This window comes from Carassius gibelio, chromosome A19 (genome assembly GCF_023724105.1).
Source record: "Carassius gibelio isolate Cgi1373 ecotype wild population from Czech Republic chromosome A19, carGib1.2-hapl.c, whole genome shotgun sequence".
NCBI lineage: Eukaryota > Metazoa > Chordata > Actinopteri > Cypriniformes > Cyprinidae > Carassius > Carassius gibelio.
In genome coordinates, this window is record NC_068389.1 from 28,350,947 (window position 1) to 28,378,550 (window position 27,604).

Genomic DNA, 27,604 nt, shown 5'->3' on the forward strand with positions numbered 1-27,604 from the left:
GCCGACTTCCTGTTGGTCGTAGCTGATGACTGTGAATTAGAAAGTTGTCCGTCTTGATAAGAACAATTTTTGTACTGAGTTTGGTGTCTGTAGCTAAAACTAACCCCCCCACTTTTGACAAAAGGTGGCGCTATAGAGTGCCTATTCCACGCCCTCTTATGAACTTTTGCCAGTGTCTAGCTGTCACTAATACTGATATGTGTTCTGAGTTTGATGAAATTCTAAGCATGTTATATGCCTCAAAATCACCTGAGAAGTATTCCAGTTTGACATGTTGCCACGGCAACAATTTTTTAGATATCAATATCCCCCTTGCAGATTTATATCAGCTGTGTTTTAACATTATTCTGATGAAGTTTGAAGCAAATCGAGTAATAATAAGATGCTGAATTCAAATCATTTTGAAAATGACACACTTCCTTCTGCCAGTTGGTGGCGCTATAACTTTGACTCCTAATAGTCACATATATGCGATCGACATCATACAACGAATAATCTGATGAAGTTTGATTAAAATCAGGAAATGTATGTGGATGGTATTAGACACTTCCTGTTTCTAATTTATCGCCATAATTTCAACGCCTCGCCACGAGCAAACCGTTCGAGATATCAAAAATCCCCTGGCAATTTTTCATCCCCAGTGTCTTGAGATCATGTTGACCGAGTTTGGCGGCAATCGAGAAAAAAACCTATGACAAGTATTTCAAATTCCAGAGCATGCGCTTTTTACATAACTCTAAATAGCTGACTTCCTGTTGGGTGGAGCCTATGACATGCAATACGAAAGTTGTTCGGCACGATGAGATCTATATGTGTACTGAGTTTCATATGAATATGTGCAAGTATGTGTGAGCTATACATCAACATTTCTGACTGTGTTCCAGGGGGCGCCGTAGAGCCCCTGTGCCACGCCCGGGTCCCAGCCTCTGCAGGCTCCTAAAGGCCACAGATTCCAAAGTGTGCGCAAATTTTCAAGAGTTTTTGAGTATGTTAAGGACCCCCAAAGCCCCCACAACTTTGACGAAAAATTTGAATACTAAACCCTAAATAGCAAACTTCCTGTTGGGCGGAGCCTATGATATGCAATACAAAAGTTGTTTGGATTGATGAGATTTATATGTGTACCGAGTTTCATACGTCTACGAGCAAGAATGTATGATATATGGCCCTCCATATTCCAGGGGGCGCTGTAGAGCCCCTGTGCCACGCCCATGTATCAGTCTCTGCCCGGCCCTAATGGCCGCAGGTTCCAATCTGTGTGCCAATTTTCAAGACTTTTTAAGCACGTTAAGGGCCCCAAAAGCCCCCGAGACGTTGGAAAAAAAAAAAAATAATAATAATAATAATAAAAAATAATCCTAAGGAAAACAATAGGCCTCTCGCCCTTTGGGCTTGAGCCCTAATAATAATAATAAAAAATAATCCTAAGGAAAACAATAGGCCTCTCGCCCTTTGGGCTTGAGCCCTAATAATAAGAAATATAGCTGCAAGCAGCGATGGTGGGCTCAAGCCACCAATGCCATCGCCACCCCCGTTGGCATCAGGTAAACTGTGCCCAGCGGGCACATGCATTCACAATATCCCTCTGGCAGTGAGGTTTTAAAGGATACGCCAGATAAAGGGTTAATCCGAATCATCTAGACTTTAAAATCACATTCACAGAACAATATATATTTAACTTTAGTAACACTTTACAATAAGATTTCATTTCTAAACATTATGTTAATATGAACAATATTTATATAACATTCATTCATGTCAGTTCATTTTCCAAAATTAAACATTAAAACATTGTTTTATTGTGATTTTTTTTCCAAGCACATTTGACCAATTCCAAACCATATCAATCTTAATAACTACCATTATTTTTCATTTAATCATTTATGAGTGCTATACAATAGTCAAGGAAAGCTGGAAGAGAAAAACTCCTTATATTCATGTGTGCAGAATTATTAGGCTGAGAATTATTAGTTTTCTTTTACAGATGAAATGCGCTAAAAAAGAGTTTTAACTCAAACTGTAAAGTCGAAAATTATGAAATACCCATGATAAATATCAAACACAAATGCAATACAGAAATGGATAAGTTAAGACTTGACCATTGTACAAAAAATGCTGACTGGGTCATGAGGTCAGAAAAGAAGAAGAAAAAAACAGGTCAAGAAGAACTGACAAAAAGAATTGCAAAATAATAAGGAATTAATGTGAAGATTAATTTTTAGTCAATTCTGCAAGACAGACTTTCAGGAAAGGAGGTGGAATAAAAATGAGCTCCTAAATCTTAATCCCGGATTCTGGAAGATATATTCCTCAAACCATCGGACAAGAGAAGGTGGTGCTGGTCCTTCACGAGTCACTCTAATCTGTTCATAAAGCCTATATATAAAGTCTTAATATATAGTATTTCACAATACTTCATGGTATTCTAATTCAATCATTTTTTGGAATCTTCGATCTCTCAGAACCTGGCACATTGTAATTCTGAGACTCCAGGAAAGTGTCAGTTCTGTAAAATGTTGGCGCTGGAGACTAAATGCTCCCTGATAGTTTCACACCTAATTCACTTAACACACACACACACACACACACACATACACACACACACACACACACACAGACACATTACCCACAGTGACAGAGGGACAGAGTGACATCAGATGTATGATAGTTTTTTAATTTTCTATCATCCATATAGTGTTGTATAGTCATGAAACCATGCATATTTCCTCAGAATGACTTGTCTTCTATGTTTACATTTTTTTGAAGTGTTTAGAAGCTGCACTTAAAAAAATAAAAGACATTTACCGGTTACTTTTTTATTGTTATTTCAAAAAATCACCACGACAAAACCATTCAAGCCATTCAAAATTCATCCGCACCTGTACTGTTAGATACATTCTTTAAACAGTGGTAAAAGAGGATGTGGTGCTGATCCTTCAAGAGTCACTCAAAACGTATTTGTCCATAGAGCCTATAAAGAATTATTCTTAATATACAGTTCACAATACTTCGGCTTGTTATTCTAATTAAGTGAGGGTCATTTTATCAGTAAAATACATAAAATTCATATTATTTTTCTTTGAAAGATTTCTATAAATGATTTAAATCATACTTGTTTCTACAATAATTATTTAAAAGTAATCCTATAGCTCCATCTGGTGGCCATTATTGGTACTAAGAATTGCAAGCTTGATTTATATGTTATGATAGTTTTAATTTTATGCTGGCTCTTGAAAATGATAAAGCTATGAAACTTACTGTGCTTCCTTCAAATGATGACTTCTACGTATATAAAAAATTATGAAGAGTTGGAATTAAAAATGTTAAAGATATAGTAAAATAACTATTGTATTTTTTTATGTTACTTTAATAAATCGCTATGGCCACACCATTTAAGGTATCCTAAACCCATTCGAAATTTAACATCTTCAGTATATTGGCTTCATGTTAAAACAGTTTGGTGTGAACTACTTGTGTCTTCTTGGAGGAGTATGAATTCATTTACAGGCTGAGTTTATCATAAATCCACAATAAAATTTCTGAGTTCTGTATCAATCTGTGTTGTTTGTTTATTTTTTATTTTTTTTATTTTTCATAGGAAGATAACTGACCCTTTATTCTCCTTTTTAATAAATGTGCTTATAAACCAAGAACAAGCTATTTATAGCTGTATTTATAAACTGCTTACTACTGACTATTAATATTGGGACAAGGCTTTATAAAGCATGAACTGACTATTTACTAATGAGTGCAGTTATTATAAAGTGTTATCAATGCATTTGCTAATGTTAACAAATTAGACATTATTTTACAGTGTTATCAAATCCCTTAAATTATTTGTAAGTGTTTTGTAATGATTTTATTGACCTAAAAGCATTTGTGAAAGTTCTGCTTGCATTACAGCTTAGTCTTGATCTGTGAGCTGAACAGATTTACTGTTACATCCATGAGATTATGTAAGTTCAAATAAATATCATGTCACAGGATGTCAGAGGTCAGTATCAAATTCGTTTGAAATTATTATTTGCAGCACAAATAAGGTTTTTTAGGATTTTTAAAAATCCCTAAAACTGTCAGAAAAGGATAAGGCCTAAGATTTCTATGTGAGTGGCTAAATGTGTTTGTTTTTATAACTATAATGCATAAACTATGAAACTATACAAAATTTATAAAAAAGTACAAGTTATTCTTTTCCAATGTTTTTTATTTATTTATTTATTTTTATTTATTTTTTTGGATTTACATTTTAAAAAATTAGCCTACTGCATTCATTCTAAACAGCTTGAATAAAACCTGTCAATATTTATTATAGACCACTATAACTGTGTATAATCTAACAAACAAGTTTATTATGAAAATAAAAGCGTGTACACCAGATAAATTGGACGATAAAGAAATTGCTAACAATAGTATAATAGAGCATGTTTTAGGTTTTTAGGCGTTTAGATGCAGAAATGGAAAAATAAAATGTAAAATAAAATGTAATTGATTTAATTAAATATAGATTAAGTCTTGTTAGAGCAAAATAATAAATAGATACGTACACACATTAAACAAGCAGCCAAGATGAATGAGTTTAATTTTTTATATAGATTAAAATTGAAGACAGAAGCAGCTGGTATATGCGGTCACTTAATATTAAATTCCAGTAGATCCACTTTAGATTTATTTCTCAACAGTTTATGTTCACGTGGCTGTTTTCGTTTATATTAGCCAAGCTATTATGTATTTTGAAATAATCTTGTCCTTGATGTGTTCGTTCTTACGACGAAAGGCAGAATCCTGCAGCTCGAGAGATATATGTTATTCTGCCAGTCGCGCTTTCAAATAGTCTTGCACACTTAAACGGGTCACAAACACCTGCATTTAGCTCGTGTTGTGTTATAATGGATGTATTGTGTGCATTTATGGCAATAATTTATTTTAAAAAGCTCTTAAACAAGAATAAATTCGTTAGTTTTGAACTTGTGACACTGTGCGCGCTGATCGGAGGCAGTGATTTCAGATAGGCAGCCGCGAATATTTCATTTTCACACAAACAGTTCAAAAACATCTTAATTTAGCTCTTGGTGTGCTCTAATTGGTGAATTGTGTGATATCGCTGCAATACTTTATTTTTAATAGCTATAAAACAAGAATAAACTCGTTTTTTTCTGAGCTCGTCATTCCACACGCTCCTGCTCAGAGCGGTGATTCATCTCTCGTGTTTCTCACGTATCACTGACCACACATCCATTATTAATGAGCCCTGACCTGATAATAATCATATATGTTGGTTTAGCTTGTCAGTGTGAATTAAATCCAAGTATTTATTTGTATTTTAACCGATTTAAAAGTGAAACCAAAAGACAGTCTCCTCCCTTTTTTAGTCCGGTAACTGCACCTGTAGGGGCGCTATTTCTCTCAGTCAATGGAAGTCTAAGCACACACACTCAAACAGATGGACAGAGTGATATGAGATGTCTGACAGTTTTTTAATTTTCTGTTATCCATACAGTGTTGTAAAGTCATGAAACTATGCATATTTACTCAGAATAACTTTTTTTTCTGTATGAAAAAAGGTTTTGAAGTGTTTGGAATTTAAAAATGCAGGGAAATTAATAATTCCATCTTTACTGTCATTTAAAAAAATCACCACGACAAAACCATCCAAGCTATCCAAAACCCATTCACAATTTAAGTTCCTCAATGTTTTTTCAACATGTAGACCAAGTTTGGTGTGTATAGTGTTACTCTCCTCTGAGCAGTATGCATTAATTCACAGCTAAATGTAAAAAACAATCCACATTCAAATCAAAATAGCCGACTTCCTGTTGGTCGTAGCTGATGACTGTGAATTAGAAAGTTGTCCGTCTTGATAAGAACAATTTTTGTACTGAGTTTGGTGTCTGTAGCTAAAACTAACCCCCCCACTTTTGACAAAAGGTGGCGCTATAGAGTGCCTCTTCCACGCCCTCTTATGAACTTTTGCCAGTGTCTAGCTGTCACTAATACTGATATGTGTTCTGAGTTTGATGAAATTCTAAGCATGTTATATGCCTCAAAATCACCTGAGAAGTATTCCAGTTTGACATGTTGCCACGGCAACAATATTTTTAGATATCCAATTTCCCCCAGCAGATTCATATCGGCTGTGTTTTAACATTATTCTGATGAAGTTTGAAGCAAATCGAGTAAAAATAAGATGCTGAATTCAAAGCATTTTGAAAATGACACACTTCCTGCTGCCAGTTGGTGGCGCTATAACTTTGACTCCTAATAGTCACATATATGTGATCGACATCATACAATGAATAATCTGATGAAGTTTGATTGAAATCAGGAAATGTATGTGGATGGTATTAGACACTTCCTGTTTCTCAATTCTCGCCATAATTTCAACGCCTCGCCACGAGCAAACCGTTCGTGATATCAAAAATCCCCTGGCAATTTTTCATCCCCAATGTCTTGAGATCATGTTGACCGAGTTTGGTGGTAAACGAGTAAAAAACCTATGACAAGTATATCAAATTCCAGAGCATGCGCTTTTTACATAACTCAAAATAGCTGACTTCCTGTTGGGCGGAGCCCAATGACATGCGATACGAAAATTGTTCGGCACAATGAGATCTATATGTGTACTGAGTTTCATATGAATATGTGCAAGTATGTGTGAGCTATACATCAACATTTATGACTGTGTTCCAGGGGGCGCCGTAGAGCCCCTGTGCCACGCCCGGGTCCCAGCCTCTGCAGGCTCCTAAAGGGCACAGATTCCAAAATGTGTGCAAATTTTCAAGAGTTTTTGAGTATGTTAGGGACCCCAAAAGCCCCCACAACTTTGACCAAAAATATGAATAATAAACCCTAAATAGCTAACTTCCTGTTGGGCGGAGCCTATGACATGCAGTACGAAAGTTGTTTGGTTTAATGAGATCTACATGTGTACCGAGTTTCATGTGTCTACGTGCAAGTATGTAAGATATATGGCCCTCAGTATTCCAGGGGGCGCTGTAGAGCCCCTGTGCCACGCCCGTGTATCAGTCTCTGCCCGACCCTAATGGCCGCAGGTTCCAATCTGTGTGCCAATTTTCAAGAGTTTTCGAGCATGTTAAGGACCCCAAAAGCCCCCGTAACGTTAGAAAAAAATAATAATAAATAATAATAATAAAAAATAATCCTAAGGAAAACAATAGGGCTCTCGCCCTCCAGGCTTGAGCCCTAAATATAGCTGCAAGCAGCGATGGCGGGCTCAAGCCGTCAGTGCAACGCCACCCCGGTGGCATCGGGAAAACTGTGCCCAGCGGGCATAAGCATTTACAGTAACCCTCTGGCAATCAAATTTTAAGGGATATGGCAGTTAAAGGGTTAATCCGACCCGTCTAGACTTTGAAATCACATACACAGAACAATATATATAACTTTAGTAACACTTTATTTTAATATATATAAAAAATGTATAAGTTGTGCATCGTAGCTGACACCTAAATGAACACATTACAATTGGTTTATGACTGCAAGTCTTTCTCCTCAAATGCTATTGAGCTTCAAATTTGCTTTTGAGCCCATGTGAAAAAGTAGCATAATTTACATATGACTTACAGTTTGTTTTAATAAATATCAAACATTCAATTTAATGGTGCATTATAGCTGTCACCTAGATGAACAATTACAGTTGTTTTTATGACTGTAAGTCATTCTCTTCAAATGCTACTGACGTTAGAAAAGTGTATAACAATATTACATGTAACTTTAGAGACGGCCCCTAAATTTGAGACTCTCGAATGTCCAATGCCAAGCCAACTTTATGCCTGTTTTTGTTTTGTTTTTTACTTTATTTTTCTTTTCTCTGTGCCCGATTGCTGATGTCTTTTACCCGGGCATAGATGTCCATCCATCAATTACGAACATTCATCCGCAAATGTCCGAGCGGTCGCGAGCGCGGATGGGAGAATGGCGCATGTTTTATTTTTTTTGAGCTACTGGGATGGTGCCCCCTCTGGGAGTTGGTGCCCTACGAAGACTGCGTATTCTGCATATAGGGAGCGGCGGTACTATCTGGAAAATATATTCCTCAAACCGTCGTACAAGAGGAGGTGATGCTAGTACTTCAAGAATCTCTCAAAACCTATCTGTTCATAAAGCCTATATATAAAGTCTTAATATAGTATTCCACTCCACAATATGTTGTGCTATTCTAATATTATTGTGGTTTTTTACTGACATTGTTATTTGCTGTTATTTTTTGTTTTAATATTGTTACTGTTGTTACTTGTTGTACGGTGACCTTGAGTGGTTTGAAAGGCGCCTTAAATAAAATGCATTATTATATATATTATATATATATATATATATATATATATATATATATATATATATATATATATATATATATATATATATATATATATAGTGTACAGTTTTCTTTTATTGCATCTTGAAATAAATGTTTCTGAGTTCTGTGTTTGTTTATTTTTTTTATTTATTTATTTATTTTTATTTTTTTTTAGGAAGATTACAGCCTTTAATCTCCTCAAAATAAATGTGCATGTAAACCATGAACAATTTAATTATAGCTGTATTTATAAAATGCTTACTAATGACTATTAATTTTGGGAGTAGGCTAGCAACAGTTGATGTTGAGGCCCAAGATATTTCTTAAGCTGTAATGATGAAAAAACAACAACAACACAAAATTGCTTTTTTTTCTGCTGGTGATTAAAGAGATGATTAAGTCTCCCTCCCTCTCTCTCTCTCTCTCTCTCTCTCTGACACCAAGCCCATCCCCTCTCCCACACATTCACACAAACTCAGCACACACACTTAACACACACACACTTAACACACAAACACACACACACACACACACACACACACATTACCCAGAGGGACAGAGTGACATCAGATGTATGGTAGTTTTTTAATTTTCTATCATCCATATAGTGTTGTATAGTCATGAAACTATGCATATTTCCTCAGCATGACTTGTCTTCTATGTGTACATTTTGTTGAAGTGTTTAGAAGCTGCACTTAAAAAAATAAAAGACATTTACTGGTTCCTTTTTTACTGTTATTTCAAAAAATCACCATGACAAAACCATTCAAGCTATCCAAAATTAATTCGCACCTGTTCTGTAAGATAAATTCTTTAAACAGTGGTAAAAGAGGATGTGGTGCTGATCCTTCAAGAGTCACTCCAAACTTATCTGTCCGTAAGGCCTATAAAGAATTATTCTTAATATACAGTTCACAATACTTCAGCTTGTTATTCTAATTAAGTGAGGGTCATTTTATCAGTAAAATTCCTAAAATACATATTATTTTATTTGAAAGATTTCTATAAATTATTTAAATCATACTTGTTTCTACAATAATTATTTAAAAGTAATCATATAGCGCCATCTGGTGGCCATTATTGGTACTAAGAATTGCAAGCTTGATTTATATGTTATGATAGTTTTAATTTTAAGCTGGCTCTTGAAAATGATAAAGCTATGAAACTTGCTGTGCTTCTTTCAAATGATGACTTCTACGTATATAAAAAATTATGAAGAGTTGGAATGAAGAATGTTAAAGATATAGTAAAATAACTATTGTATTTTTTTATGTTACTTTAATAAATCGGTATGGCCACACCATTTAAGGTATCCTAAACCCATTCGCAATTTAACATCTTCAGTATATTGGCATCATGTTGAAAAAGTTTGGTGTGAACTACTTGTGTCTTCTTGGAGGAGTATGATTCATTTACAGGCTGATTTGATCATAAATCCACAATAAAATTTCTGAGTTCTGTATCAATCTGTGTTGTTGTTTGTTTATTTTCATTTTTTTATTTTTCATAGGAAGATAACTTACCCTTTACTCTCCTTTTTAATAAATGTGCTTATAAACCAAGATCAAGCTATTTATAGCTGTATTTATAAGCTGCTTATTAATGACTATTTAAGTTGGGACAAGACTTTATAAAGCATGAACTGACTATTTACTAATGAGTGCAGTTATTATAAAGTGTTACCAATGCATTTAATGTTAACAAATTAGACATTATTTTACAGTGTTATAAAATCCTTTAATGACTTATAAGCATTTGTGAAAGTTCTGCTTGCATTACAGCTTAGTCTTCATCTGTGAGCTGAACAGTTTTACTGTTACATCCATGAGATTATGTAAATTAAGATAAATGTCATGTCACAGGATGGAATAGGTCAGTATCAAATGAGATTGAAATTATTATTTGCAGCACAAATAAGTATTTTTAGAATTTTGTTTTTAATTCCTGAAACTGTCAGAAAAGGATAAGGCCTAAGATATTTCTTAAGCTGTAATGAAAACAGCAATGTTAGCAAAAGCAACAAAAAATAACAATTTAAAATACATTTTTTTTCTGGTGATTAAAGAGATGATTAAGTCTCTTTCTCTCTCTCATTGTGTCTGCCACTCAGCTCATGCCCATCCCCCACTCACAGACACACACACACACACACACACTCAGTCAGCACACATACATTCCTCAAACAGAGGGACAGAGTGAGTTGAGATGTCTGACAGCTTTTTAATTTTCTTTTAAACATACAGTGTTGTAAAGTCATGAAACTATGCATATGTCCTCAGAATGATTTGATCTCTGTATGATTTTTTTTTTAAGTGTTTGGAAGCTGCAATTTAAAAATACAAGACAATTAATGATTCCCTTTTTACTGTCATTTCAAAGAATCACCACGACAAAACCGTTCAAGCTAACCAAAATCCGTTCGCAATTTAAGTTCCTCAATGTTTTTTCAACATGTAGACAAAGTTTGGTGAGTATAGTGAACATTTCCTGTGAGGAGTATGCATTAAATCAGAGCTCAATTTAAATATTCAAATCAAAATAGCCGACTTCCTGTTGGTCGTAGCTGATGACTGTGAATTAGAAAGTTGTCCGTCTTGAAAAGAACAATTTATTTACCAAGTTTGGTGTCTGTAGCTAAAACTAACCCCCCCACTTTTGACAAAAGGTGGCGCTATAGAGTGCCTCCTTCACGCCCTTTTAAAAGCTTTTGCCATTGTCTAGCTATCACTAATACTGATATGTGTTTTGAGTTTCATGTAAATCTGAGCTTGTTGTCTGCCTCAAACTCACCATAACAGAACATTCAAGTTTGACACGTTGCCATGGCAACACTATATCAGATATCAATATCCCCACAACAGATTTACATCGGCCGTGTTTTGTCATTATTCTGATGAAGTTTTAAGTAAATAGAGTAAAAATAAGATGCTGAATTCAAAGCATTTGGAAAATGACACACTTCCTGCTGCCAGTTGGTGGCGCTATAATGTTGACTCTTAATAGTCACATATATACGCTCAGTATCATACAACGAACAAACCAATGAAGTTTGATCAAATTCAGGAAATGTATGTGGATGTTATTAGACATTTCCTGTGTCTCATTTCTCGCCATAATTTCAACGCCTCGCCACGGGCAAACCGTTCGAGATATCAAAAATCCCCTCGCAATTTTCCATCCCCAATGTCTTGAGATCATGTTGACCGAGTTTGGTGGCAATCAAGTAAAAGACCTATGACAAGTATATCAAATTCCAGAGCATGCTTTTTATAAACAGCCCTAAATAGCTGACTTCCTGTTGGGCGGAGCCTAAGACATAAAGTGTGAAAGTTGTTCGGCTCAATGAGATCTATAAGTGTACCGAGTTTCATATAAATACATGCAAGTTTGTGTGAGCTATGGTTCAAGATTTCTGAAGGTGTTCCAGGGGGCGCTGTAGAGTCCCTGTGCCACGCCCGGGTCCCAGCCTCTGCAGTGTCCTGATGGCCGCAGATTCCAATGTGTGTGCCAATTTTCAAGAGTTTTTGAGCATGTTAAGGCCCCTAAAAACCCCCGGAAGGTTTAATAAAAAATAAAAAAAATAATAATAAGAAGAATAATCCTTAGAAGAACAATAGGGCTCTTCGCCCCTTCGGGCTTGAGCCCTAAATATAGCTGCAAGCAGCGATGGCGGGCTCAAGCCACCAATGCCATCGCCACCCCGGTGGCATCAGGTAAACTGTGCCCAGCGGGCACATGCATTCACAATATCCCTCTGGCAGTGAGGTTTTAAAGGAAATGGCGGTTAAAGGGTTAATCCGAATCATCTAGACTTTAAAATCGCATTCACAGAACAATATATATATATATATATATATATATATATATATATATATATATATATATATATATATATATAGTAACACTTTACAATAAGATTTCATTTATAAACATTATGTTAACATGAACAATATTTATATAGCATTCATTCATGTCAGTTAATATTCCAAACTTAAACATTAAAACATTGTTTTATTGTGATTTTTTTCCAAGCACATTTTACCAATTCCAAACCATATCAATCTTAATAACTACCATTATTTTTTATTTAATCATTTATGAGTGCTATACAATAGTCCAGGAAAGCTGGAAGAGAAAAACTCCTTATATTCATGTGCAGAATTATTAGGCATGTTTTCTTTTACAGATGAAATGCGCTAAAAAAGAGTTTTAACTCAAACTGTTTTAACTCAAAGTCGAAAATTATGAAATACCCATGAGAAATATCAAACACAAATGTAATACAGAAATGGATAAGTTAAGACTTGACCATTGTACAAAAATGCTGACTGGGTCATGAGGTCAGAAAATAAGAAGAAAAAAAAAATAGGTCAAGAAGAACTGACAAAAATAATTGCAAATTAATTAGGAATTAATGTGAAGATTAATTTTTAGTCAATTCTGCAAGACAAACTTTCAGGAAAGGAGGTGGAATAAAAATGAGCTCCTAAATCTTAATCCCAGATTCTGGAAGATATATTCCTCAAACCATCGGACAAGAGTAGGTGGTGCTGGTCCTTCACGAGTCACTCTAATCTGTTCATAAAGCCTATATATAAAGTCTTAATATATAGTATTTCACAATACTTCATGGTATTCTAATTAAATAATTTTTTGGAATCTTAGATCTCTCAGAACCTGACACATTGTAATTCTGAGACTCCAGGAAAGTGGCAGTTCTGTAAATTGTTGGCACTGGAGACTAAATGCTCCCTGATAGTTTCACACCTAATTCACTTAACACACACACACACACACATACACACACACACACACACACACACACACACATTACCCACAGTGACAGAGGGACAGAGTGACATCAGATGTATGATAGTTTTTTAATTTTCTATCATCCATATAGTGTTGTATAGTCATGAAACTATGCATATTTGCTCAGAATGACTTGTCTGCTATGTGTACATTTTTTTGAAGTGTTTAGAAGCTGCACTTAAAAAAATAAAAGACATTTACTGGTTACTTTTTTACTGTTATTTCAAAAAATCACCACGACAAAACCATTCAAGCCATTCAAAATTCATCCGCACCTGTACTGTAAGATACATTCTTTAAACAGTGGTAAAAGAGGATGTGGTGCTGATCCTTCAACAGTCACTCAAAACGTATCTGTCCATAAAGCCTATAAAGAATTATTCTTAATATACAGTTCACAATACTTCAGCTTGTTATTCTAATAAAGTGAGGGTCATTTTATCAGTAAAATACATAAAATTCATATTATTTTTCTTTGAAAGATTTCTATAAATGATTTAAATCATACTTGTTTCTACAATAATTATTTAAAAGTGATCCTATAGCTCCATCTGGTGGCCATTATTGGTACTAAGAATTGCAAGCTTGATTTATATGTTATGATAGTTTTAATTTTATGCTGGCTCTTGAAAATGATAAAGCTATGAAACTTACTGTGCTTCCTTCAAATGATGACTTCTACCTATATAAAAAATTATGAAGAGTTGGAATTAAAATTTTTAAAGATATAGTAAAATAACTATTGTATTTTTTTATGTTACTTTAATAAATCTCTATGGCCACACCATTTAAGGTATCCTAAACCCATTCGCAATTTAACGTCTTCAGTATATGGCTTCATGTTAAAAAAGTTTGGTGTGAACTACTTGTGTCTTCTTGGAGGAGTATGAATTCATTTACAGGCTGAGTTTATCATAAATCCACAATAACATTTCTGAGTTCTGTATCAATCTGTGTTGTTGTTTGTTTATTTTTATTTTTTTTTATTTTTCATAGGAAGATAACTGACCCTTTACTCTCCTTTTTAATAAATGAGCTATTTATAGCTGTATTTATAAACTGCTTACTACTGACTATTAATATTGGGACAAGGCTTTATGAAGCATGAACTGACTATTTACTAATGAGTGCAGTTATTATAAAGTGTTATCAATGCATTTGCTAATGTTAACAAATTAGACATTATTTTACAGTGTTATCAAATCCCTTAAATGATTTGTAAGTGTTTTGTAATGATTTTATTGACCTAAAAGCATTTGTGAAAGTTCTGCTTGCATTACAGCTTAGTCTTGATCTGTGAGCTGAACAGATTTACTGTTACATCCATGAGATTATGTAAATTCAAATAAATATCATGTCACAGGATGTCAGAGATCAGTATCAAATTAGTTTGAAATTATTATTTGCAGCACAAATAAGGTTTTTTAGGATTTTTAAAAATCCCTAAAACTGTCAGAAAAGGATAAGGCCTAAGATTTCTATGTGAGTGGCTAAATTTGTTTGTTTTTATAACTATAATGCATAAACTATGAAACTATACAAAATGTATAAAAAAGTACAAGTTATTCTTTTCCAATGTTTTTTATTTATTTAATTTTTTTTTTTTTTTTTGGATTTACATTTAAAAAAATTAGCCTACGGCAATCATTCTAAACATCTTGAATAAAACCTGTCAATATTTATTATAGACCACTGTAACTGTGTATAATCTAACAAATGAGTGTATTATGAAAATAAAAGCGTGTACACCAGATAACTTGGACGATAAAGAAATTGCTAACAATAGTATAAAAGAGCATGTTTTAGGTTTTTAGGCGTTTAGATGCAGAAATGGACAAATCAAATGTAAAATAAAATGTAATTGATTTAATTAAATATAGATTAAGTCTTGTTAGAGCAAAATAATAAATAAATACGTACACACATTAAAAAAGCAGCCAAGATGAATGAGTTTAATTTTTTATATAGATTAAAATTGAAGACAGAAGCAGCTGGTATATGCGGTCACTTAATATTAAAATCCAGTAGATCCACTTCAGATTTAATTCTCAACAGTTTATGTTGACGTGGCTGTTTTCGTTTATATTCGCCAAGCTATTATGTATTTTGAAATAATCTTGTCCGTGATGTGTTCGTTCTTACGACGAAAGGCAGAATCCTGCAGCTCGAGAGATATATGTTATTCTGCCAGTCTCGCTTTCAAATAGTCTTGCGCACTTAAACGGGTCACAAACACCTGCATTTAGCTCTTGTTGTGTTATAATGGATGTATTGTGTGCATTTATGGCAATAATTTATTTTAAAAAGCTCTTAAACAAGAATAAATTCGTTAGTTTTGAACTTGTGACACTTTCAGATAGGCAGCCGCAAATATTTCATTTTCACACAAACAGTTCAAAAACATCTTAATTTAGCTCTTGGTGTGCTCTAATTGGTGAATTGTGTGATATCGCTGCAATTCTTTATTTTTAATAGCTATAAAACAAGAATAAACTCGTTTTTTCTGAGCTCATCATTCCACACGCTGGTGCTCAGAGCGGTGATTCATCTCTCGTGTTTCTCACGTATCACTGACCACACATCAATTATTAATGAGCCCTGACCTGATAATAATCATATATGTTGGTTTAGCTTGTCATTGTGAATTAAATCCAAGTATTTATTTGTATTTTAACCGATTTAAAATCGAAACCAAAAGACAGTCTCCTCCCTTTTTTAGTCCGGTAACTGCACCTGTAGGGGCGCTATTTCTCTCAGACAATGGAAGTCTAAGCACACACACTCAAACAGATGGACAGAGTGATATGAGATGTCTGACAGTTTTTTAATTTTCTGTTATCCATACAGTGTTGTAAAGTCATGAAACTATGCATATTTACTCAGAATAACTTTTTTTCTGTATGAAAAAAGGTTTTGAAGTGTTTGGAATTTAAAAATGCAGGAAAATTAATAATTCCATCTTTACTGTCATTTAAAAAAATCACCACGACAAAACCATCCAAGCTATCCAAAACCCATTCACAATTTAAGTTCCTCAATGTTTTTTCAACATGTAGACAAAGTTTGGTGTGTATAGTGTTACTCTCCTCTGAGCAGTATGCATTAATTCACAGCTAAATGTAAAAAACAATCCACATTCAAATCAAAATAGCCGGCTTCCTGTTGGTCGTAGCTGATGACTGTGAATTAGAAAGTTGTCCGTCTTGATAAGAACAATTTTTGTACTGAGTTTGGTGTCTGTAGCTAAAACTAACCCCCTCACTTTTGACAAAAGGTGGCGCTATAGAGTGCCTCTTCCACGCCCTCGTATGAACTTTTGCCAGTGTCTAGCTGTCACTAATACTGATATGTGTTCTGAGTTTGATGAAATTCTAAGCATGTTATATGCCTCAAAATCACCTGAGAAGTATTCCAGTTTGACATGTTGCCACGGCAACAATATTTTTAGATATCAATATCCCCCCAGCAGATTTATATCGGCTGTGTTTTAACATTATTCTGATGAAGTTTGAAGCAAATCGAGTAAAAATAAGATGCTGAATTCAAAGCATTTTGAAAATGACACACTTCCTGCTGCCAGTTGGTGGCGCTATAACTTTGACTCCTAATAATCACATATATGCGATCGACATCATACAATGAATAATCTGATGAAGTTTGATTAAAATTAGGAAATGTATGTGGATGGTATTAGACACTTCCTGTTTCTCAATTCTCGCCATAAATTCAACGCCTCGCTACGAGCAAACCGTTCGAGATATCAAAAATCCCCTGGCAATTTTTCATCCCCAGTGTCTTGAGATCATGTTGACCGAGTTTGGCGGCAATCGAGAAAAAAACCTATGACAAGTATTTCAAATTCCAGAGCATGCGCTTTTTACATAACTCTAAATAGCTGACTTCCTGTTGGGTGGAGCCTATGACATGCAATACGAAAGTTGTTCGGCACGATGAGATCTATATGTGTACTGAGTTTCATATGAATATGTGCAAGTATGTGTGAGCTATACATCAACATTTCTGACTGTGTTCCAGGGGGCGCCGTAGAGCCCCTGTGCCACGCCCGGGTCCCAGCCTCTGCAGGCTCCTAAAGGCCACAGATCCAAAGGTGTGTGCAAATTTTCAAGAGTTTTTGAGTATGTTAAGGACTCCAAAAGCCCCCACAACTTTGACGACAAATATGAATAATAAATCCTAAATAGCCAACTTCCTGTTGGGCGGAGCCTATGATATGCAACACGAAAGTTGTTTGTATTGATGAGTTCTATATGTGTACCGAGTTTCGTATGTCTACGTACAAGTATGTATGATATATGGCCCTCCATATTCCAGGGGGCGCTGTAGAGCCCCTGTGCCACGCCCGTGTATCAGTCTCTGCCCGGCCCTAATGGCCGCAGGTTCCAATGTGTGTGCCAATTTTCAAGACTTTTTAAGCATGTTAAGGGCCCCAAAAGCCCCCGAAACCTTGAAGAAAAATAATAATAATAAATAAATATAGCTGCAAGCAGCGATGGCGGGCTCAAGCCACCAATGCCATCGCCACCCCGGTGGCATCAGGTAAACTGTGCCCAGCGGGCACATGCATTCACAATATCCCTCTGGCAGTGAAGTTTTAAGGGATATGGCAGTTAAAGGGTTAATCTGAATCATCTAGACTTTAAAATCACATTCACAGAACTATATATATATATATATATATATAACTTTAGTAACACTTTACAATAAGATTTCATTTATAAACATTATGTTAACATGAATAATATTTATATAGCATTCATTCATGTCAGTTAATATTCCAAACTTAAACATTAAAACATTGTTTTATTGTGATTTTTTTCCAAGCACATTTTACCAATTCCAAACCATATCAATCTTAATAACTACCATTATTTTTTATTTAATCATTTATGAGTGCTATACAATAGTCCAGGAAAGCTGGAAGAGAAAAACTCCTTATATTCATGTGTGCAGAATAATTAGGCATGTTTTCTTTTACAGATGAAATGCGCTAAAAAATAGTTTTAACTCAAACTGTTTTAACTCAAAGTCGAAAATTATGAAATACCCATGAGAAATATCAAACAAAAATGCAATACAGAAATGGATAAATTAAGACTTGACCATTGTACAAAAATGCTGACAGGGTCATGAGGTTAGAAAAGAAGAAGAAAAAAACAGGTTAAGAAGAACTGACAAAAAGAATTGCAAAATAATTAGGAATTAATGTGAAGATTAATTTTTAGTCAATTCTGCAAGACAGACTTTCAGGAAAGGAGGTGGAATAAAAATGAGCTCCTAAATCTTAATTCCGGATTCAGGAAAATATATTCCTCAAACCATCGGACAAGAGGAGGTGGTGCTGGTCCTTCACGAGTCACTCTAATCTGTTCATAAAGCCTATATATAAAGTCTTAATATATAGTATTTCACAATACTTCATGGTATTCTAATTAAATAATTTTTTGGAATCTTAGATCTCTCAGAACCTGACACATTGTAATTCTGAGACTCCAGGAAAGTGGCAGTTCTGTAAAATGTTGGCACTGGAGACTAAATGCTCCCTGATAGTTTCACACCTAATTCACTTAACACACACACACACACACACACACACACACACACACACACACACACACATTACCCACAGTGACAGAGGGACAGAGTGACATCAGATGTATGATAGTTTTTTAATTTTCTATCATCCATATAGTGTTGTATAGTCATGAAACTATGCATATTTCCTCAGAATGACTTGTCTTCTATGTGTATATTTTTTGAAGTGTTTAGAAGCTGCACTTAAAAAAAATTAAAGACATTTACTGGTTACTTTTTTACTGTTATTTCAAAAAATTTCAAAAACCATGACAAAACCATTCAAGCTATTCAAAATTAATTCGCACCTGTTCTGTAAGATAAATTCTTTAAACAGTGGTAAAAGAGGATGTGGTGCTGATCCTTCAAGAGTCACTCAAAACGTATCTGTCCATAAAGCCTATAAAGAATTATTCTTAATATACAGTTCACAATACTTCAGCTTGTTATTCTAATTATGTGAGGGTTATTTTATCAGTAAAATACATAAAATACATATTATTTTTCTTTGAAAGATTTCTATAAATGATTTAAATCATACTTGTTTCTACAATAATTATTTAAAAGTAATCCTATAGCACCATCTGGTGGCCATTATTGGTACTAAGAATTGCAAGCTTGATTTATATGTTATGATAGTTTTAATTTTATGCTGGCTCTTGAAAATGATAAAGCTATGAAACTTACTGTGCTTCCTTCAAATGATGACTTCTACGTATATAAAAAATTATGAAGAGTTGTAATTAAAAATTTTAAAGATATAGTAAAATAACTATTGTATTTTTTTATGTTACTTTAATAAATCGCTATGGCCACACCATTTAAGGTATCCTAAACCCATTCGCAATTTAACATCTTCAGTATATGGCTTCATGTTAAAACAGTTTGGTGTGAACTACTTGTGTCTTCTTGGAGGAGAATGAATTCATTTACAGGCTGAGTTTATCATAAATCCACAATAACATTTCTGAGTTCTGTATCAATCTGTGTTGTTGTTTGTTTATTTTAATTTTTTTATTTTTCAAAGGAAGATAACTGACCCTTTACTCTCCTTTTTAATAAATGTGCTTATAAAACCAAGAACAAGCTATTTATAGCTGTATTTATAAACTGCTTACTAATGACTATTAATATTGGGACAAGGCTTTATAAAGCATGAACTGACTATTTACTAATGAGTGCAGTTATTATAAAGTGTTATTAATGCATTTGCTAATCTTAACAAATTAGACATTATTTTACAGTGTTATCAAATCCTTAAATGATTTGTAAGTGTTTTGTAATGATTTTATTGACCTACAAGCATTTGTGAAAGTTCTGCTTGCATTACAGCTTAGTCTTGATCTGTGAGCTGAACAGATTTACTGTTACATCCATGAGATTATGTAAATTCAAATAAATATAATGTCACAGGATGTCAGAGGTCAGTATCAAATGAGTTTGAAATTATTATCTGCAGCACAAATAAGGTTTTTTAGGATTTAAAAAAAAAACCTAAAACTGTCAGAAAAGGATAAGGCCTAAGATTTCTATGTGAGTGGCTAAATTTATTTGTTTTTATAACTATAATGCATAAACTATGAAATTATACAAAATGTATAAAAAAGTACAACAGTTATTGTTTTCCAATGTTTTTTATTTATTTAATTTATTTTTTGGGATTTACATAAAAACAAATTAGCCTACTGCAATCATTCTAAACAGCTTGAATAAAACCTGTTAATATTTATTATAGACCACTGTAACTGTGTATAATCTAAGAAACAAGTTTATTATGAAAATAAAAGTGTGTACACCAGATAAATTGGACGATAAAGAAATTGCTAACAATAGTATAATAGAGCATGTTTTAGGTTTTTAGGCGTTTAGATGCAGAAATGGACAAATCAAATGTAAAATAAAATGTAATTGATTTAATTAAATATAGATTAAGTCTTGTTAGAGCAAAATAATAAATAAATACGTACACATATTAAAAAAGCAGCCAAGATGAATGAGTTTAATTTTTTATATAGATTAAAATTGAAGACAGAAGCAGCAGGTATATGCGGTCACTTAATATTCAAATCCAGTAGATCCACTTCAGATTTATTTCTTAACAGTTTATGTCCACGTGGCTGTTTTCGTTTATATTAGCCAAGCTATTATGTATTTTGAAATAATCTTGTCCTTGATGTGTTCGTTCGTACGACGAAAGGCAGAATCCTGCAGCTCGAGAGATATTCTGCCAGTCGCGTTTTCAAATAGTCTTGCACACTTAAACGGGTCACAAACACCTGCATTTAGCTCTTGTGTTATAATGGGTGTATTGTGTGTATTTATGGCAATATTTTATTTGAAAAAGCTCTTAAACAAGAATAAATTTGTTTGTTTTGAACTTGTGACACTGTAAGCGCTGATCGGAGGCGGTGATTTCAGATAGGCAGCCGCGAATATTTCATTTTCACACAAACAGTTCAAAAACATCTGAATTTAGCTCTTGGTGTGTTCTAATTGGTGAATTGTGTGATATCGCTTTAATATTTTATTTGTTAAAGCTATAAAACAAAAATAAACTCGTTTTTCTGAGCTCGTCATTCCACACGCTCGTGCTCAGAGCGTGATTCATCTCTCGTGTTTCTCACGTATCACTGACCACACATCAATTATTAATGAGCCCTGACCCGGTAATAATCATATATGTTGGTTTAGCTTGTCAGTGTGAATTAAATCCAAGTATTATTTTGTATTTTAACCGATTTAAAAATGAAACTAAAAGAGAGTCTCCTCCCTTTCAGTCGAATTTCCCTTTAAGGAATTGAACCTGTAGGGGCGCATTTTCTCTCAGACAATGTAAGTCTCGGCACATAATACTCAAACAGAGGGACAGAGTGAGATGAGATGTCTGACAGTTTTTTAATTTTCTGTTATCCATACAGTGTTGTAAAGTCGTGAAACTATCCATATTTACTCAGAATGACTTTTTTTTTTGTATGAAAAAAGGTTTTGAAGTGTTTGGAATTTAAAAATGCAGGACAATTAATAATTCCATTTTTACTGTCATTTAAAAAAATCACCACGACAAAACCGTTCAAGCTATCCAAAATCCTTTGGCAATTTAAGTTGTTTAAAATGTTTTGGCATCATGTAGACAAAGTTTGGTGTGTATAGTGTTACTCTCCTCTGAGCAGTATGCATTAATTCACAGCTAAATGTAAAAAAAAATCCACATTCAAATCAAAATAGCTGACTTCCTGTTGATCGTAGCTGATGACTGTGAATTAGAAAGTTGCCCGTCTTGATAAGAACAATTTTTGTACCGAGTTTGGTGTCTGTAGCTAAAACTAACCCCCCCACTTTTGACAAAAGGTGGCGCTATAGAGTGCCTCTTCCACGCCCTCTTATGAACTTTTGCCAGTGTCTAGTTATCATAAATACTGATATGTGTTCTGAATTTCATGAAATTCTAAGTATGTTATATGCCTTAAAATCACCTGAGAAGTATTCAAGTTTGACATGTTGCCACGGCAACAATATTTTTAGATATCAATATCCCCCTAGCAGATTAATATAGGCTGTGTTTTAACATTATTCTGATGAAGTTTGAAGCAAATCGAGTAAAAATAAGATGCTGAATACAAAGCATTTTGAAAATGACACACTTCCTGCTGCCAGTTGGTGGCGCTATAACTTTGACTCCTAATAGTCACATATATGCGATCGACATCATACAATGAATAATCTGATGAAGTTTGATTAAAATCAGGAAATGTATGTGGATGGTATTAGACACTTCCTGTTTCTCATTTCTCGCCATAATTTCAACGCCTCGCCACGAGCAAACCGTTTGAGATATCAAAAATCCCCTGGCAATTTTTCATCCCCATTGTCTTGAGATCATGTTGACCGAGTTTGGCGGCAATCGAGTAAAAAACCTATGACAAGTATTTCAAATTCCAGAGCATACGCTTTTTACATAACTCTAAATAGCTGACTTCCTGTTGGGCAGAGCCTATAACATGCAATACGCAAGTTGTTCGGCACGATGAGATCTAAATGTGTACTGAGTTTCATATTAATACGTGCAAGTATGTGTGAGATATACATCAACATTTATGACTGTGTTCCAGGGGGCGCTGTAGAGTCCCTGTGCCACGCCCAGGTCCCAGCCTCTGCAGGCTCCTTAAGGCCACAGATTCCAAAGTGTGCGCAAACTTTCAAGAGTTTTTGAGTATGTTAAGGACCCCAAAAGCCCCCACAACTTTGACGACAAATATGAATAATAAACCCCAAATAGCCAACTTCCTGTTGGGCGGAGCCTATGATATGCAATTCGAAAGTTGTTTGTATTGATGAGTTCTATATGTGTACCGAGTTTTGTGCGTCTACGTGCAAGTATGTATGATATATGGCCCTCAGCATTCCAGGGGGCGCTGTAGAGCCCCTGTGCCACGCCCGTGTATCAGTCTCTGCCCGGCCCTAATGGCCGCAGGTTCCAATGTGTGTGCCAATTTTCAAGACTTTTTAAGCATGTTAAGGGCCCCAAAAGCCCCCGAAACCTTGAAGAAAAATAATAATAATAAATAATAATAATAATAATAATAACAAATAATCCTAAGGAAAACAATAGGGCTCTCGCCCTCCAGGCTTGAGCCCTAATAATAATAACAAATAATCCTAAGGAAAACAATAGGGCTCTCGCCCTCCAGGCTTGAGCCCTAAATATAGCTGCAAGCAGCGATGGCGGGCTCAAGCCACCAATGCCATAACCCCCCCGTGGCATCAGGTAAACTGTGCCCAGCGGGCACATGCATTCACAATATCCCTCTGGCAGTGAGGTTTTAAAGGATACGGCAGTTAAAGGGTTAATCCGAATCATCTAGACTTTAAAATCACATTCACAGAACAATATATATATATATATATATATATATATATATATATATATGTATATGTATATGTATATGTAAATATATGTGTATATATATATATATATATATATATATATATATATATATATATATATATATATATATAACTTTAGTAACACTGTACAATAAGATTTTATTTATAAACATTATGTTAACATGAACAATATTTATATAGCATTCATTCATGTCAGTTAATATTCCAAACTTAAACATGAAAACATTGTTTTATTGTGATTTTTTTCCAAGTACATTTTACCAATTCCAAACCATATCAATCTTAATAACTACCATTATTTTTTATTTAATCATTTATGAGTGCTATACAATAGTCCAGGAAAGCTGGAAGAGAAAAACTCCTTGGGCCCTATCTTGCACCCAGCGCAATTGACTTTGTACACCGACGCATGTGTCATTCCTATTTTGCACCTGCGCAAAGCGCGCTTTTCCCTCCACAGAAGAACGTCGCTAAACTAGTGAATGAACTTGCGCTCCCTGGGCGGTTCAGCGCAAAAAAGGAGGCTTGTTCCGGCGCAAACAATCCCTGGTGCTATTTTGCTGTTCCATTAAACAATTGCGCCACTGACCAGAAAAAACCTAGTCTAAAGTCAAACGCGTTGTTCATAATGCTGTTTTAAGGGCGCATGCTTGACCATAATGTATAGCGTGCACAACGCGCATACACTTTGCTCATGTAATCTACACAGATGCAACAGTTATTTTTGCAAATCTTAAATTGTTACACTAAAAAAATATTAACACATGAGATGACGGAAATCATGACGCTATTTTGGGTGGGTTTCTCCCATCCTCATACAACACAACTTCTCTGTCTTTCACTGCTCTTACAAGAACATCAGTCTCCTCGGCTGTGAACCGCTCCTGGCGTGCGCCTGGTAAATACGCCATAATAGCAATCCATAATGGAACTTGCGCACCTGCTTTTAAAGGGAATGTTGGATGACGCTCTGATTGGTTTATTTCACGTTACGCCCAAACCACACCTATGAATAATGAAGCTACTTCAGACCAACCCATTTTAGATTTGCGCCGGGCGCAAGAGCCATTTATCCCGCCGGGAAAATAGCAACAGCGCCGAGACCCGCCCACAAAGTTACTTGCGCTTCGCGCTTTGACACTTGCGTTTCAGATCGTTTAAATAGGGCCCTTATATTCATGTGTGCAGAATTATTAGGCATGTTTTCTTTTACAGATGAAATGCGCTAAAATAGAGTTTTAACTCAAACTGTAAGGTCGAAAATTATGAAATACCCATGAGAAATATCAAACACAAATGCAATACAGAAATTGATAAGTTAAGACTTGACCATTGTACAAAAAATGCTGACTGGGTCATGAGGTCAGAAAAGAAGAAGAAAAAAGCAGGTCAAGAAGAACTGACAACACACACACACACACACACACACACATTACCCACAGTGACAGTGGGACTGAGTGACATCAGATGTATGATAGTTTTTTAATTTTCTATCATCCATATAGTGTTGTATAGTCATGAAACTATGCATATTTCCTCAGAATAACTTGTCTTCTATGTGTACATTTTTTTTTTAAGTGTTTAGAAGCTGCACTTTAAAAAAATAAAAAGACATTTACTGGTTCCTTTTTTACTATTATTTCAAAAAATCACCACGACAAAACCATTCAAGCTATCCAAAATTCATTCACACCTGTTGTGTAAGATTAATTCTTTAAACAGTGGTAAAAGAGGATGTGGGGCTGAACCTTCAAGAGTCACTCAAAACGTATCTGTCCATAAAGCCTATAAAGAATTATTCTTAATATACAGTTCACAATACTTCAGCTTGTTATTCTAATTAAGTGAGGGTCACTTTATCAGTAAAATACATACAATTCATATTATTTTTTTGAAAGATTTCTATAAATGATTTAAATTATACTCGTTTCTACAATAATTATTTAAAAGTAATCCTATAGCTCCCTCTGGTGGCCATTATTGGTACTAAGAATTGCAAGCTTGATTTATAAGTTATGATAGTTTTAATTTTATGCTGGCTCTTGAAAATGATAAAGCTATGAAACTTACTGTGCTTCCTTCAAATGATGACTTCTACTTATATAAAAAATTATGAAGAGTTAGAATGAAACATTTTAAAGATATAGTAAAATAACTATTGTATTTTTTATGTTACTTTAATAAATCTCTATGGCAACACCATTTAAGCTATCCTAAACCCATTCACAATTTCAGTATATTGGCATCATGTTGAAAAAGGAGTATGGAGTAGTATGAGGAGGAGTATGAATTCATTTACAGGCTGATTTTTTCATAAATCCACAATAAAATTTCTGATTTCTGTATCAATCTGTGTTGTTGTTTGTTTATTTTTATCTTTTATTTTTCATAGGAAGATAACTGACCCTTTACTCTCCTTTTTAATAAATGTGCTTATAAACCAAGGACAAGCTATTTATAGCTGTATTTATAAACTGCTTACTACTGACTATTAATATTGGGACAAGGCTTTATAAAGCATGAACTGACTATTTACTAATGAGTGCAGTTATTATAAAATGTTATCAATGCATTTGCTAATGTTAACAAATTAGACATTATTTTACAGTTATCAAATCCTTAAATGACTCATAAGCATTTGTGAAAGTTCTGCTTGCATTACAGCTTAGTATTGATCTGTGAGCTGAACAGATTTACTGTTACATCCATGAGATTTTGTAAATTCAAATAAATATAATGTTACAGGATGTCATAGGTCAGTATCAAATGAGTTTGAAATTATTATTTGCAGCACAAATAAGTTTTTTTTTAGGATTTTTAAAAATCCCTAAAACTGTCAGAAAAAGGATAAGGCCTAAGCTATTTATATGTGAGTGGCTAAATTTATTTTTGTTTTTATAATTGTAATACACAAACTATGAAATTATACAAAATGTATAAAAAGGTAAATAAATAAATACGCACACATTAAAAAAGCAGCCAAGTCGAATGAGTTTCCTTTTTTATATAGATTAAAATTGAAGACAGAAGCAGCTGGTATATGCGGTCACTTTAATATTCAAATCCAGTAGATCCACTTCAGATTTATTTCTCAACAGTTTATGTTCACGTGGCTGTTTTCGTTTATATTCGCCAAGCTATTATGTATTTTGAAATAATCTTGTCCGTGATGTGTTCGTTCGTACGACGAAAGGCAGAAACCTGCAGCTCAAGAGAAATGTTATTCTGCCAGTCGCGCTTTCAAATAGTCTTGCACACTTAAACGGGTCACAAACACCTGCATTTAGCTCTTGTTGTGTTATAATCGGTGTATTGTGTGCATTGGTGGCAATATTTTATTTAAAAAAGCTCTTATACAAGAATAAATTCGTTTGTTTTCAGCTCGTAACACTATGCGCTGATCGGAGCGGTGATTTCAGATAGGCAGCCGCAAATATTTAATTTTTACACAAACAGTTCAAAAACATCTGAATTTAGCTCTTGGTGTGTTTTAATTGGTGAATTGTGTAATATCGCTGCAATATTTTATTTGTAAAAGCTATAAAACAAGAATAAACTCGTTTTTTCTGAGCTCGTCATTCCACACGCTCATGCTCAGAGCGGTGATTCATCTCTCGTGTTTCTCACGTATCACTGACCATACATCAATTATTAATGAGCCCTGACCCGGTAATAATCAGATATGTTGGTTTAGCTTGTCAGTGTGAATTAAATCTAAGTATTTATTTGTATTTTAACCAATTTAAAAGTGAAAGTAAAAGTCCGGGAATTGAACCTGTAGGGGCGCTATTTCTCTCAGACAATGGAAGTCTGAAGCACATATACTCAAACAGAGGGACAGAGTGAGATGAGATGTCTGACAGTTTTTTAATTTTCTGTTATCCATACAGTGTTGTAAAGTTGTGAAACTATCCATATTTACTCAGAATGACTTTTTTTCTGTATGAAAAAAGGTTTTGAAGTGTTTGGAATTTAAAAATG

The 27,604-nt window shown here is 34.4% G+C and overlaps 1 protein-coding gene and 1 long non-coding RNA gene across 2 annotated transcripts in view; one reads left to right on the plus strand and one right to left on the minus strand.

Annotated features, from left to right (window-relative positions):
• The window catches only part of akap9 (A kinase (PRKA) anchor protein 9), a 224,801-nt gene that overhangs the window by 139,165 nt on the left and 58,032 nt on the right, over window positions 1–27,604 (plus strand). The gene's annotated exons all lie outside the window — the stretch shown is intronic.
• The window catches only part of LOC127935230 (uncharacterized), a 40,602-nt gene continuing 21,637 nt past the window's right edge, over window positions 8,640–27,604 (minus strand). The window contains exon 3 of the long non-coding RNA XR_008148026.1: window positions 8,640–9,106. This is a non-coding gene — a long non-coding RNA (uncharacterized LOC127935230). The remainder of the gene's footprint in view (window positions 9,107–27,604) is intronic.